We start from the raw sequence: 14,018 nt of genomic DNA, 5'->3' as shown, positions 1-14,018 counted from the left end.
ACAGTGGCAATCATCAATAATCCACACCACCCAGACACATTCTGTTCTCACTGCTACCATCAGGAAAACTCTTGTAGGTACCACAAGACTTGAACCACCAAATTCAGGAACAGCTGCTACCCCTCCACCATTAGACTCCTCAACAAACTCAATCAGGGTCTCTTTAAGGACTCTAACTTGTGCACTTTATTATTTTTTTTAACCTCTCTGTTTTGCAGTCAGTTTGTTTAAATTTTTAATTTGGTTATGTTTGTACATTGAGTACAGTTTTTTTTTGCACTGCCAGTAAGTGGTAATTCTGCCTCGCCCACAGGAAAAAAGAAACTCAGGATTGTAAATAATGTCATGTATGTACTTTGAGATAAAGCACAGTAACAGGAGGTTCCAGCGCACAAGCCCTCACTGCTCAAATACACAAATGTTACCAATCAATCGACTAACTCCATATGTTTTTGGAATACGGGTGGAAACCGGAGTATCTGAAGGGAACCCACGCAGGTCATGGGGAGAACGTGCAAGCTCCTTCCAGAGAGCAGCAGATTTGAACAGGCCACTGGTGCTCTGATAACGTCCCGTAACTCCTCCATCATCTGTTCCACCCATGCTCTCGGTAGGTGTAAAAGATCCTTTGCCATTTGCAAAGAAAGTCATTGGATTTGTGCCCAATGTTCTGGGAAATATTTACTCCCAACCAATTGTTATGGCACAGTTGACCTAACGATTATTACATTGCTCTTGCTGTGTACAAATTAGCTGCCATGTTCTGCATATCAGTGATAAAACTTCAAGTCAAGTTTGTTGTCATCTGATTGCATAAGTACAATCCAACGAAACAGAGTTCTCTGCTCCTTGGTGCAAATTACACAGAAACACAACCAATCATAACACACATACAGGCAAACAATACACGTGCAAGACAGGTATTCATATATACAAATAAATAAATAAACATCACTTCATGAATATGAGAGTCTCAGATGATTAGTCTGAGCAGTTCTTTGGTTGTGCAGTATTCCCAACTGCCAATGGGAAGAAGCTGTTCCTCAACCTGGTGGAGCTGGCTCTGATACTCCTATATCTTTTTCCTGACGGGCGCAGCTAAAAGATGCTGAAATACATTTTTATGGGCAAAACATTAAAATAATATTTTAGTAGAATGGGAGATTGAGAGGTACAGATGTGTGGTTCCTCGAAAGTGTTGATTCAGGTGGACTAGGTGGTAAGGGAAGCATTTGGCACACTGGCCTTCATTGTGTGGAGTACAACAGTTGGGATTTTGTGATATAGCTGTACAAGGCGTTGGTGAAACCACTATAGGAGTACTGTGTGCTGTCTAATCATCCAGGCATAGAAGATCAATACATTGGGTGGGATGCTGAGGAGATTCACCAGAATGTTACTGGGGCTAGAGCATTTGAGTGATAAGGAGAGGTTGGCTAGGCTGGACCTTTATTCCTTGCAGTTCAAGAGGCTGAGGGGTGATTTATAGAGGATTATAAAATCATGAGGGCATGGACAAAGTGAATGCACATAATTATTTTTTTTCCACGGGAGACATTTCTAGGTTTAAAGTGAAAGGAGAGAGAGAGGCATCTTTTTTCTTCTCAGAACATTATCCATATGTGGAATGGGTTACAGGTAAAATGTAAACACATACAATGCTGTACCAATATCTGTACAAAGTGAAGAGATGACAATTTAGGGGAGACATCAGGGGTATGATTTTATAAAATGAGAGTTGTGGGTTCCTGGCATGCATTACCAGGGGTGGTGGTGGTGGCTAGAAAAATAGGGCCATTTAAGAGGTTCTTAGACAGGCACATAGATGAAAGAAAAATAGAGGGTTATGAGGTAGGTAAGGTTGGGTTTTACTTCGGTTTTTTTTTGTTATTGTTGTTCGTCCTTCATAGTTGAAGATGACCATGGCTTCAAAGTCAAATTGGAGATTGGTGGCTGTGGGTCCAGATGAGGCCAATCTGGGCCCTGAAGGCTCGCCCACATGTGGGACACAAGTGGGTGGGTGCTGTTGTGGCAGTGGATGCTACTCGGGCCTTCCGTACAGTACGCTCTTGTTGTGCCTCGATGATGCACCTGACTTCAGCTACACGGGCTCCTGTGGTGATCTTGCTGAGCTAACCTGAACGGTTGAGAGCAAGGGTCTCCCACATGTTGATGTCGACACCTGGGCCTTTGAGGGACGCTTTGAGGTAGTCATATATGGGTCAGCACAACATTATTGGCTGAAGGGCCTGTACATGTCCTTTAATGTTCTATGTTCAATTCAAATGTTCAACACACATATGGACAGATATAAGGATAACAAGGGCTCAGAAAGATATGGATCAATTGTGTGCAAGATGGACTAGCCCACATGTTATCCTGACTGGCATGTACAAGTTGGGCTGAAGTGTTCGACAACAAGTTCGGCTGTGAAAGGATCTATATAAATGCAATGTTTTTGTTCCCTTGGTGTTGGAAGAAATTTTGGCTTATTAACTATCTATTAGAATGTCATGCTTCAGGCATGCACCATTGGTACTGGGAGAAGATCATTTTGTTTCCACTGATACGTTTAGTATCAATCTCTTGCAGATCTTGTGTCAGAGAAAAAGAAAATGGTGCTTTGACTCAGCATTAACTAGTGCCTCTGCAACAACCTCAGGAGAGCTCTATCTCCTTTCCCTCATTTCATGCCCAACCATTCTGGGTGATGAATTCCAAGCAGGGAGTTGTAGTACTTGTTGTGGAACATGGTATTGCGGGCACATGCCCCACTGAGCTGCGAAGGGTGGCCTACCTGCTGAACCGGTAGCCCCTCCACCTAAGACCCCTAATAAAAGGTGAGAGCCCTAGTCTGCTCCCTCATACCTGCCCTTGGACATGAGCCAGCAGCATGCTGAGGCATGCTTGGATCTTTAGATCATTAAAACGTTTGGCCCTTCATGTAGGTGAGTGGTCATTGATTGTGCTACAATTTATTGATCTAAATTTTAAGCACCAGGGATAAGCTGATTCGGTTGGAGAAGTTGGAGATCGACCCGAAAGACCCAGGGGCCTCCATGAAATTCGACATGTGGCTACACTCTTTGAAGGCCTACATGAAGTGCCATGAAATCACAGAAGATAGCGATAAGTATGACCTACTATTCTCAGTGGCAGATCATCGTGTGTACCAATTCATCTGCAATTGTGTGGGGTATGAAGGTGATGGCCCTGCTCCAGCAGCAGTATAAGGTGCCAAGGAATGCCATGTATGTGAGATTCCAGCTTGGCTCCTGACGCCAAGGCCCGGATGAGTCAGTCAACGAGTTCATGAGAGCCATGCGGGAGCTGGGAGGAGACTGCAGGTGCCAGGACATGATGGTGGTGGAGTACCAGGAGGAGCTTATCCATGACAGGCTGGTTGCTGGGTTCCGCTCCCAACATACCGCGAGCGACTCCTGGAGAAGGGTGATTGGTCCATACAGGAGGTTGTGCAGATGGTCTAGGCCATGGAAATGGCCCCGAAGAATACTGAGACTTATGCCATGTGCCATGCGGCCCCCAGATACACAGACTGGGCAGCGCTATCTTGGGATTTGTGGTCCCTTCCCCGACTGCCGCTGAGCACACAAGGTGCAACTACTGTGGGCAGAGCAAGCATCCCCAAAAGTACTATCCTGCACATAGTGCAACCTGATTGAACTGCCAGCGAGAAGGGGACTATGCAGGGGTATGCCAATCTAAGCCCTTCGTGAGCAGCACCGTGTGTGACCCGTGACGCCATTGTGAATTGAGCAGTTCCAGTCATCACTTTCGGTTGAGGAGAACTGAACGTTTGAGCCCACATCACGACAAGGAGGGACGTCATTGCCGCTTCACTTCCGGCCCAGACCATGTGGAATCCATGGGGGCGGCCATCTTCGCGATCTCCCGGGCAGTCATCTTGGCGGCCGCCAACACAACGATATGATAGGAGTGGGACAGACAAAGAACTGACGTTAGCCTCTATCATCTTAGATTAGATTCAACCACATCAGCTGGATGTTCCATGATGGACAGAGGTATACGGTCACACCACGGGTTGCCTGTTCAACTGGAGGAAGCACCGAGAGTTTCATATACCCAGGCACTGCCGAACGCTACTCCCTGACCATGTCCCCTGAGAAGTGCTGGTTAGCACTAACCTCCAAGTCACTCATGACAGAAATCCACGAGAAGTGCTCCTTGAACCTATCAGTGGGGGGGGGGAAACATGACAAAGTACAAAAATTTCAGACTGCAGGTGATGCCCCATCTCTGCACCCCCGTCCTTTTGGGACTGGATTCCAGTGCCAGCTAAAAGAAGTAATAATGCAGTTTAATGTCCCCCACCCCCCGCTCACAATCAGGAATGACCAGTTCTGGTAGGTCACGCCCCCCATTTTTGGAGAGGCCCAATCACACACCTGAAGGCTGGGCAGTGCCGCCAACCTGCGGCCTGGTGCAACCTACCAGCAGCCTGGCCACCCAATGGGTCCCTCCAACCCCGCTTTTCCCAAAACCACACCCCAAATTGTAGGCTAGTGGCCACTAAGAGTAGATGGTACAGCCTGGAGGACAGGGGATTCATTAAGTCTGAGGTGAAACAGTTGCTGAGAGAGGGCATAATAGAGCCCAGTAATAATCCATGAAGGGCACAGGTGCAGAGAAGAACTGGATGGTGACTGACTACAGTCAAACCATCTGCCGGTTCACTCTATTGGATGCCTACCCCCACCCCGATTTGATGACATGGTGAATGAGATCTCAAAATACAGGAATTTCTCAACCATAGATCACAACTCAGCATACCATCAAATCCCTATCCACCCAAAGGACCGGCCTTACATAGCATTTGAGGCTAACGGTCAATTGTATTAATCTGGGTCCCTTTTGGCCTCACAAATGGGGTGTCGGTGTTCCAATGGAAAATGGACTGTATGGTTGATGACAATGGGTTAAAAGCCACTTATCCATACTTGGATAATGACCAGAAAGAACACGACGACAACCTGCGGAGGTTCCTGGCCACTGCAAAAGCCCTCAACCTAACATACAACCAGAAGTGTGTGTTCAGCACAGAGTGGCTGGTGATCCTGGGGTTCCTGGTGGAGCATGGTATGATTGCCCTCGACCCTGAGTGTATGCGCCCCCTCCTAGAATTATCTCTACCATAAGGCTTTAAAAAAGTGACTGGGGCTCTTTTCATGTTACGCACAATATCCCCAACTATGCCGACAAGGCGCAACCCCTAGTGAAATCCATGACCTTTCCCCCATTAGTGGAGGCCCGTAAGGCTTTCGAGAGCATCAGGGACGAGATCGTTAAGTCAGAATGCAAGCCATCAATGAGTTAGTCCCATTCTAAATGGAGAGTGATGTTTCTGACTTTGCCTGGCCACCACGCTGAATCAGGCAGGCAGGCCAGTGGCATTTTTTCACGCACCCTGCAGGGCCCCAAACGCAGGCACTCTGCCATGGAAAAGGAGGCACCAGCTATAGTGGAGGTGGCGCGCCACTGGAGGCACTACTTGGCCGTCAGGCCATTCACTCTGCTGATGGATCAGAGAACCAGCACCTTTATGTTTAATAACAAACAGCAGGGAATAATTAAGAATGACAAGATCATGCGGTGGAGAATTATGAGATCTTGTACTGGCTGGGCAAGCTCAACAAGCCACCTGGTGCACTGTCCAGGGAACCTGTGCCAGGGTGCAATTAGATCGCCTCCACACCATCCACTATAGCCTCTGCCACCCTAGTATCACAAGACTCTACCACTTCGTGAGGGCATGTAACTTCCCTACTCGGTGGAGGAAATCAGAGAGCTGACACACAATTGCCCGGACTGTGCGGAATGCAAGCCACAGGCCAGAGAGAGCCGACTCATTCAGGCTACTCACCCCTTTGACACCTCAGCATAGACTTCAAGGGGCCCTTTTCATCCATGAATCAGAACAGCTTTTTCCTGAACATTGTGGACGATACTCACGCTTCCTATTCACCATTCCCTGCCCAGAAATGACCACAACCACGGTCATTAAAGCACTCTGCAGCATATTCACTCTATTTGGGTACCCCACGTATGTGCATAGCAACCAGGGTGCATCATTAATGAGTGAGGAGCTGCGATGTTACTTCCTCTCCAGGGGCATAGCTGGAGCAACAAACACAGCCAGCGAGACTGTAGAGGTCCAAATGATGGGTAAAACCACCAGAGAGACTAAACCTGAGAACCTTACAGTGCAACTCATGGACTATAAAGACAGTGCCCTGCATCACCCCACTGGACTCTATCCTAAAAGGAGGGGTGAATGTGGTGGAATATGGTATTGCGGGCATCCTCCCCACTGATCTGGGCAGGTTGGTCAACCTGCTAAACTGGTAGCCCCTCCCCCTTACCCCTAATATAGGCTGAGAGCCCTAGTGTCCTCCCTCATACCTGCCCTTGGACTTGAGTCAAGATCAATAAAGTCTTTGGCCCTTACTTCGTGTCTGTGAGTGGTCATTAATCGTGCTACAGTACTGCTGATCTGTATATATCTTATGTTGTTCAAGTAGACATGACAGATACTTTAGACCCTTAAAAATGCATGATCTGGTGATTATCCACACATCCATCCTCATTGATGGGACAGAGGTGGGGAGGGTCAACACCTTCAGGTTCCTGGGACTCCATATTGTAGAAGAACTCTCCAGGAGCCAGCACATCCAGGCAATCACAAAGAAGGCACATCGAAGACTCCACTTTCCAAGTCTGAGGAGATTTAACAAGTCATCGAGTACTCTACCAAACGTCTACAGATGAAATTTTGTAAGTACATTGACTGATTATATCACAGTCTGGTTTGGGAATCTGACTTCCTAGGAATGTAGAAGGCTCCCGTGAATTCAGAAGGCTCCGGACAGTAACAAACAAAGCCAGATCTATCCACGTTAGGTGATTCATCAGGAAGGCAGCCAATATCATAAAGGGGGCCCATCACCCTGATCACAACCTCTTCTCACTGCTACTAATGGGCAGAAGGTACAGAAACATGAAGACCAGTTTCTCTAGGATCAAGAAAGATTTCTTTTCAACAGCTATCAGGCTCTTGAACCTCCCCTTGTTACACTAATCAAAGACTACTCCGACACCACAAAGGGAACATCTGAACTCTTGTAAAGTCACTTTTTTTCACTCTACAGGTGTGGCCAAGATTTGTATTTTTAATTTAGACATGCAACACAGTAACAGACAATTTCAGCCAACGAGTCCATGCCGCACAATTAACCTACACCCCTTGTAAGTACTTGTGGGCCAAAATGGCCTGCCACCATGCTGTATATCTAAATTAAAAATTAAAAGGTTGACCAACCCTGCTAAGTATTCTCTCTGAAGGAGGTTGCCAAATGAAATTCTGTCTCTTTTGCCTTGTTCTTCTTCAGTGAGAAGAATCTTTAAAGTGAATTCTTCACATTTTCTCCTCCACAGTCACGACTTGACCAGGTGAGTGTTTCCAGATATTTCTGGTTTTGTTGATGATTGCCAATTCAGAGATTCAAAAATTATCTTTTTTTTGGAATTCTATCCTTCAAACTTCCCATCATTCAGGCTGACATTCTACCTTTGATAATTTTTAAAACATTCCCATTTGATGATTTTTTTAAAAATCCTTTTGAAAAAGATAACTTTTTACTGGATGAGTATAAATTTATATTTCTTAACATTCCCGTGAAGCACCTCAGGACACCTCACTAGGTTAATATAAGGAGAAATAGAGTCATTAATTTCTCCTACCCCATCTAGAGGCTCACTATGATTCAAATGCTTCACATTACAGCTGATGTTTCTGAAATACTGCCTGTGTATATTGTTAAAAAACACTGCAGTCAATTTGTTCACAGCAAGTTCTGACAAACAACAGAGAAATAATGACCCAAACCATTTCTTTCAGAGCTGAAAATTGAAGGATCAACATTGCACAAAGCAAAACCATTATGTTTGTTATGTTTAGATGCCTCACATAAGAGTTTAAATTTCCAGAGTGGAACCCTTGAGTGAATCATTTAAGAGTCGAAGTAGATGAAAGATTGATAGTTGGAATTAATTTTGGATGCCTCTGTATCAAGGGGGATCAACCCAAATGGAATTTAATTGACAAATGTACAAAAAGAATCAAATGTGCAGGATGAACCAGGATTGATCTGCTGAACCAGGATTTCTCTAGCATTTGTGTTAACACAACTGGGAGATTGCTTTGATGAGTACCTCCGCTCCCTCTGCTATGGTAACAGAGACCTCCCAATAGTCAACCATTTCAATTCTGAGTCACACTCCCATGCTCACATGTCTGTCCATGGCCTTATGTAATATCCCACCCAAACCATCCGCATATTATTTTCTGCCTGAGCATTCTCCAGCCATGTGGCATTAACATCAACTTCTCTGATTTCTAAAAACCGGCTCACCTTTTTACCCCTCTCCCTTTCCAGTTTTTCCAGTTCTCCTCCCTCCCTTCCCCCTTCATTCACCCAGTTATCCCTCCTCCCCCTGATCTCTGCTGTCTCCTCGCTCCCTTCTCCACCCATCATCCTCTGCCCATCATCCCCCCCACCCTTTTGTTTGGATACCTGCCGTCATTCATCCATACCTTGATGAAGGGCATAAGCCCGAAACATCGGTTATGTATTTTGACCTTTGCTACATAAAGAACACTCTTTGACCAGTTGAGTTTCTACAGTTTTTGTGCTTTTACTTTATCTGCTCATATTCCAGCCACTCAATAATATTAATTTTGTTATATTTCAATACAAGCCTTTTAATTCCTCTTCCAAAAGCTGCTTCTAAGTTGTTGGAACCAAAGTTTGAAAGCAGAGCACATAGTGTCAGCGTCCTGGGTTTGAATCTGGTGCTGTCTGTAAGCTGTTTGTACATTCTCCTCTGTCTGCATGGGTTTTCTCTGGGGGCTCTGGTTTCCTCCAAACCGTCAAAATATACTGGCTTTGTAGGTCAATTGGGTGTAGTTTGGCGGCCCGAGCTCCTGAGCTGAAAAGGCCTGTTGCTGTGCTGCATGTCTCCATTTAAAACATTTAAATTTTGAAGTTAAAATTTGAATTTGCTCAACCAACCCCTGGACAGCACAACTCAGAATGTCTACCCCAATCTGTATTCACCTTTGGGAAGGAAAAGAACAAAAAAGATGCAAAGTGTTTTATTTATTTATTTTAAGCTTTTCTAAAATTCGTCAAATATAATATGCAGAGAAAATACTCTTCTCATGTCAAACCAATTCACTTTAGTCAATTTGAAATGTCATGTTGCATGTCCAATTAAGATATAATTGAGGTAACTTGCAAGGATCAATCTCTCCTGAATGGGTTTAATTATGATATCGTCCAGGGACCTTTATTTTTGGTTGCATGCAGAACACTTGAATGACTAACAACAGGAAAAGCGTGCTTTTTTTATCACACTGATGTAAGGGGTGTATTATGGAGACACAAGAGACTACAAATGCTGTTAACTAGAGCAAAAGCCAGAGGCTGCCTGACCCGCTGAGTTCCTTCAGCAGTTTGTTTTTTCTCTTTTGAACAGCACCAATAGGCTTATGAGAAGTAGGCAAATAAGAAAAAAAGCATCGCTGCAGGCAAAAGAGATTGTTGGGCTTTAAGGAGTCACAACCAATTTCCCAGACATTTAACCTCCCTGTATAACCAATCTTTTGACTGAAAGATCCTTATTGGCTATATTTTCTTGTTTTCTTACATAATAGCAGGAGACCATTTTGGTCCATGAAGTTATATAGACCATTTTCTCCGCAATTTCTATCACCTACAACATGATCCCATCACCAGACACATCTTCTTCTCTCTTCCCCTCTTTGCATTCCGTAGGAACTGCTTCTTCTGTGACACCCTCATCAAATCATCCCATCCCATCAATCATCCCCTTTGCTCCTTCTTCTGCAACCCCAAGCAGTCCTTCCAAGTGAAGCAGCACTTCACTTATAAATCTGTGTGAGTTATCTATTGCATCTGGTGCTCCTGATGTGCCCTCCTCTACATTGGAGAGACGTGACTCCCAGTGGAAGATCTCTTCAATGAACACCTTCTTTCTGTCTGCATCAATGACAGGGATCTCCTAGTGACCAACAATTTCAGTTCTCTGCCCCACTCTTATGCACATGGCAAACCAAGGGTACCTGTAAATTGGAGGAGCAACACCTATTATTTCCACTGTACCCTCTCCAACCAGTGGCATTTACATTGATTTCTACAGTTTCTGATGGCCAACTCCCCCCTCTTCCTCTCTTCCCTATCCCTCTGTCTTCCTTCCTTCAGCTCTGCACCCCATTTCATCTCAATTTACAGAGCCTTTTCCTCTCCCCCATTTGTCAGTGTGCCCTACCGACCTTATCCATCTCTTACCTCTTGCCTGTGGGACTCTGTTGCTCCCATGCTCCTATATGTGCCCCCCTCTCCCACCGCACAATTTGGTTTGGGTGCCTCTCTACACTTTGCTCATAACTTGATGAAGGGCTCAAGCCCAAAACATTGGTTATCTATCTTTATCTTTGTTATATAAAGTACACTCGTGAACGTGTTTAGTTTCCCCAGCATTATGTTTTTACTTCAACCACAGTGTCTGCAGAGTTTTGTGTAAAACTCAAGTTATATAGACCAGATGTGTTGAGTTGGTTCTGCTGCAGTAAAGAACCTAACTCTTCTTTCTTTCTTTCCTTTCTTCCTGTCTTTCTTTATGTTCCTTTTCTTTCCCTGCCAATCTTTATCTTTTTCACAAAAGGTAATAATTGGATATGGAGAGGATGCCAGGAGAAAGGAAAGGTGAGAATTGATGGGGGGCGGGGGGGGGGGGGGGTGGGGGGAGTTGTTGACTCTGGGAAGACCATGACGGGAGCACCAGATGCAGGACATGACCACTGTCGATTCACAAGTGAAGTTTTGCTTCATTTGAAAGGAGTATTTGAGGCCCCGAACAGCGGTGAGGGCAGAGGTGTGGGTGCAAGAGGTGCTCCTCTTGCGTTACGGGGGGCGATCGGTAGGAAGGGAGGAATGGATGAGAGTGACAGAGGGAGTGGTCCCTGCAGAAGGCTGAGAAGAGAAGAGCTTTGCTATAAATTCCATGCCCTTTAACAGATACTTCATCCTTCGTTACTTTCCATCAGCAGCGGAGTGTGTCGTAATTGTTGTTAACCTGTTAATCATGTTGTTGTCAAGGCTGAAGTTACTACTAGTTGAGTGAAAAATAAAAATCTGCAGATGCTGTGATTGTAGTAAAAATACACTGAAATGCTGCAGGAAGTCAGCCGGTCTTTTTCAGTGTCTATCGGAGAAAAAGATATATTGATGACATTTCAGGCCTGAACCCTTTTTCAAGGAATAAACTGAATAAGCCGGAAGCAGGAACTCTCAGAAAGTTTCAAAATTTAGGGAATGCTGGCTGGGCAAGGAATCCAGACCAACAAAAGGTGTTACTTAGATATGATAAGGGACGAGGTAAGAAATTATCATATTTGTGCGAGAGGAGATGGAATGAAGCAGAATCAGAATTTTTGTCATGAACAAGTCATGAAATTCAGTGTTTTGTGATACTTTCATTTTATACCATCTTACTATATCACTGTAAGGGAAAAAAATAAATAATAATAATAGTGCAAAAGAAGTAAGACAGTGTCTTTAGGTTCATGAAACTATTGATTATTGAGGAATCTGATGGCAGTGAGGAAGAGCTGTCCTCGTGCCATTGAGTGCTCGTCTTTAGGCTCCTGTACCTTTTTCCCCAAAGGTAGCAAATTGAAGAGGCCATAGCCTGGGTGGTGGGGGTCTTTGAGGATAAAGGCTTCTTTTTTAAGACCTCTTTGTGTAGATGCCCTCGATGGAGTGGTTTGGTGCCTGTGATGTTGCAGGCTGAGTTAACAACCATCTGCAGTTTATTCTTGTCTTGAAAGTTGGCACCTCCATACCAAGCTGTGATGCAACTGGTCAGAATACTCTCCACAGTGTACCTGTCGAAGTTTACTAGAGTCTCTGGTGACATGCTGAATCTCCTCAGATGCCTAGCAAACTATATCCACTGGTGTTCCTTCTTTGTGATTGCATCAATGTGATGGCTCCACAAGAGAAAGAGCTAGAGGAAGGTGACGGGGGAAGAGGGGGAGGGGGTTTAATGAAAGCCAACAAAATCAATATTAATACCATCTGGTAGGAGGGAGCTCAGTCAGAAGATGAGTTGCTGTTCCTCCAATTTGTGGTTGGTCCCCGACTGGCAGTGCATGAGGCTATGGATAGATATGTCAGCAAGGGAATGAATGGAGAATTGACTGGCAGATCCACTCTATTGTGACAGACAGAGCAGAGGTGCTCAACAGAGTGATCTCCCACTCTGTGTCCATTCTCTCCGATGTAGAGGAGACCACAGCAGGAGCATCGGACGCAGTAGATGGCCCCCACAGATTCACAAGTGGAATGTTGCTTCACTTGGGAGGGCTGTTTGTGGCCCAGAAAGGTGGAGATGGAAGAGTGCAAAAGGAGCATCTCCTGTAGTCACAGGGGTAGTTCCCAAGGTGACAATTGGTGGGGAGCGAGGAGTGAACAAAGGAGCCACAGAGGGAATGGTCCCTGCGGAAGGTGGAGAGTGGAGGAGAGGGATATATGTGTCTAGCGGTGGGATTGCTAAGTAGGTGGCAGAAATGGCAGAGGAGGACATACTGGATGCAGAGGCTGATGGGCTGTTAGGTGAGATCAAGAGGAATCGTGTCCAGTTCAGCCAGGTAACTGGGGGAACAATACTTAACAGATTTTGGCTCCTTCTTCACAAAGAATAAATGCAGAGTATAATCTGCAGAACTACAATGCACTTGAGCAATTGTTGGCATGTGCACTCAGAGTACTCAACAGCTGCACTTGCACTTACTTTTTATAGGAAACTGTGAGGTAATCTTTCTTCAATTCATATACCTGGATTAAGATATGAAGTGAGGGACAATTTGCAGCAGTTGTCATTGATTTTTCTGGTGAGATCTCTCTATGTTCCACAACCATCATGTTTTGGATCACGATGCTTTCACCAGCTTCCTTTAGTGCAATTAACCCCACATCTTTGGTGTCAACGATCTCTTCAAACTCTCACCGCACTGAGTCAAGAGGGACCATTAAGACCCGATGGTGTGATGCTCCTTTGAAAGTTACAAGTAAAATATTTCTGAGGAATGCACTAACTGCAGACTGGTGCTATTTAAGAAGAGATAGGGATATAAGGAGATATACAAAATAGGTAGAGTGAGAGAGATTGGTGAGAAGACAGAGAGAAAAGGATGGAGTACCAATAGATGGATGGATGCTAGATAGATCAAGATGGATGAATGGACAAACTGATGCAGAAAAACTTGGCAAGTGTGTTAGAAGTGTTACAGCTACAGGGCCGGATTAAGGCCAACTGATGCCCAAAAGCACACCCCAATAATGGTTCCCCCTCAACCCTTCCATTGGCAACTGACAAGACATTAAGACTGAATGTGAAATAATAGATTAAAAATACAGTTTTCTTCCAGGCCAAATCCCACAACTATATTAAATATAACCTGTATATATTTTTTTAAAATTTATTGAGGGACCTCCTTTTTTGTGGGGCCCTAGTTCAGCTGCACCATGATAAATCCAGCACTGCAAAAAACTGTGGCTCCCTTCCCCCCCCCCCCACAAACCCTTTTCCCTTGGTTCCCTAAGCACTTGCTTATTGTGCTTAATGGTTAATTCAGGCCTAGCTGTGTGCAATTTTACAACATAAATTGAGTTTAAAAAAGTACATCACAAATTAAACAACCAATATTTGGGCTTAACTGTTGGTGCATCTGTATAAAAGCCGAAGAGAGGGAACAGCTCACTTTAAAAGACGTTTAACTGTAAAGTCGGTCAGACTATGAAATGGGCCTACTCACAATAACTTCTTCCTCAAACCAAACCCAGATTGGAGCATTGTATTTTACATTTTCTCCAAGAATCTCCAAATCAAGGTGC

General features: G+C 44.7%; 1 protein-coding gene across 13 annotated transcripts in view; it reads right to left on the bottom strand.

Moving 5' to 3' along the window:
* The window catches only part of LOC138761898 (contactin-associated protein-like 5), a 1,131,905-nt gene that overhangs the window by 525,935 nt on the left and 591,952 nt on the right, over window positions 1-14,018 (bottom strand). The gene's annotated exons all lie outside the window — the stretch shown is intronic.

This window comes from Narcine bancroftii, chromosome 4 (genome assembly GCF_036971445.1).
Source record: "Narcine bancroftii isolate sNarBan1 chromosome 4, sNarBan1.hap1, whole genome shotgun sequence".
In the NCBI taxonomy this organism is placed as follows: domain Eukaryota; kingdom Metazoa; phylum Chordata; class Chondrichthyes; order Torpediniformes; family Narcinidae; genus Narcine; species Narcine bancroftii.
Note: the sequence above shows the minus strand (reverse complement) of the source record. Positions and strands in the feature narration are given on the sequence as shown.